Source organism: Echinops telfairi, unplaced genomic scaffold (genome assembly GCF_000313985.2).
Source record: "Echinops telfairi isolate 266 unplaced genomic scaffold, ASM31398v2 ScPeMD7_18;HRSCAF=68, whole genome shotgun sequence".
Classification (NCBI taxonomy): Eukaryota; Metazoa; Chordata; class Mammalia; order Afrosoricida; family Tenrecidae; genus Echinops; species Echinops telfairi.
The window spans coordinates 75,270,138-75,271,786 of NW_022103915.1; the positions used below are offsets into that span (position 1 = coordinate 75,270,138).

The 1,649-nt window shown below is 38.6% G+C and overlaps 1 protein-coding gene across 2 annotated transcripts in view; it reads right to left on the reverse strand.

The window, feature by feature from the left end:
- NUBPL (nucleotide binding protein like) overlaps positions 1–1,649 on the reverse strand; it is a 237,614-nt gene that overhangs the window by 104,904 nt on the left and 131,061 nt on the right. The window lies entirely within an intron of this gene.

The following is a 1,649-nucleotide window of genomic DNA, read 5'->3' on the forward strand; positions in this document are numbered from 1 at the left end:
AAGTAGAAAGCAAATGTTTTGAGAATGATGAGGGCAACAAATGTATAAATGTGCTTGACACAATGGATGTATATATGGATTGTGATGAGTTGTAAGAGTCCCCAATAAAATGATTTTTAAAAGAAAATTGGAGGATGATTGTATCAGATCACAAAACATAGGGTGATCACATTATTACCTGATTGTCAAACCACAGCATTATAAAACTGCCAACTTATACCATTACGTGATTGCCAAATCATATTATTACATAAATGTCAAACCAATGAGGTCCATGGTCCAGTCAAGTGGACACTTAACAGCTTTAACATCACAGCCACCCTTACTCTTACCTCCCTGCTTGGTGATTGTTACTGGAAGTTGTACACTGTTAGTGTGTCAATTTGACAAAAGAGTCCTGGTGGCATCATGGTTACGTGCTGGGCTGTTAATGGCAAAGTAAGCTGTTCAAGACCACCAGCCGTTCTGAGAGAGAGAGACGGTGCTTTCTACTTCCATTAACTGTTAGTCTCGGAAACTGACAAGGGTAGTTCGACCCTGGCGACGAGGGTCACTATGAGTCGGCATCAATTCAATGGCAATCAGGTGAGTTGAGAAGATACATTTACTACGGTAAATGTGAAACATCAGAGAATGAGAGATTTGATCATTGAAAATTGGTGTATAATTTTAATCACTTTATCATAAGATGCACTTGATTGATAAGAAAAGAATCTTAGCTATCCTGGCCATATAACGAGCCTTATTCAGGTCAGTTTACTGAAGGAGAAAACAAAGGGCTAGAATTAAAAGCATTTTTTTCATTTTCATATTTAGAAACCTGGCTTAATTTTCTTAACTAAAGTTAATTGCAAATCTTATTTCTAGATTTTCTATTAAATCATAATGGCAGTGAGGTAGGTTTTTCTCTGAGACACTTGTAAACACATCCCAGGGCAAAAACAGTAGCAATGAACTCACTCAATAAATATAAATGAATCTGACCAAGGTCAGACAGTGAAAGGGTAGCAGACTTGGGAATAAGGCCAGTTCTCTTGGCTAGAGATTGGGTGCTCCCCTCTGACAAGATTACAGCTTTAAAAATAAAATAAATTTCCTTAAGAGCTAAAAGGGAATACATGCGAAGATACCATTTGGTGACACTTGGAAAACATCACCTAGCTCTCAATTCCAGAAAATGCCTTAGATATTTTGGCTAACAACCACATATTCTACATAGTAAAAAAGAGCCACTGAGTAAGCACTCCATGAACAGAGAATTCAGAAATCTGCAACAGCAATTAGCTACCAGTGTCTTACTGTTTCTGTGATCTGATGTCCATTTCCATGGAAACAGAAAAAAGAAGTGAGAGGCAGCCAAGAGAAGAGATGTCAGAACTTGTCAGGTTCAGTGGCTGGGGCTGAACGCTGGGAATGTCTTTTTTTTTCTCTCTCTCCCTCTCTTTCTTTTTTCTCCCCAGCCAGCAGCAGCTGACTTCCGGCACACAATCGATTCTCAAGTTAGACAATGTCAAACTGCTTGGAAGAAGCATAAAACTGAAGAGCAGGTTTGGGGCTTGTTTTGCATGTTTCTGAGGGCTTCAGGGAAGAAGGAAGATAAAAATTAAAAGCAAATCTGTTCCAAATTCGAAATTTCTAAAGCACAGAAT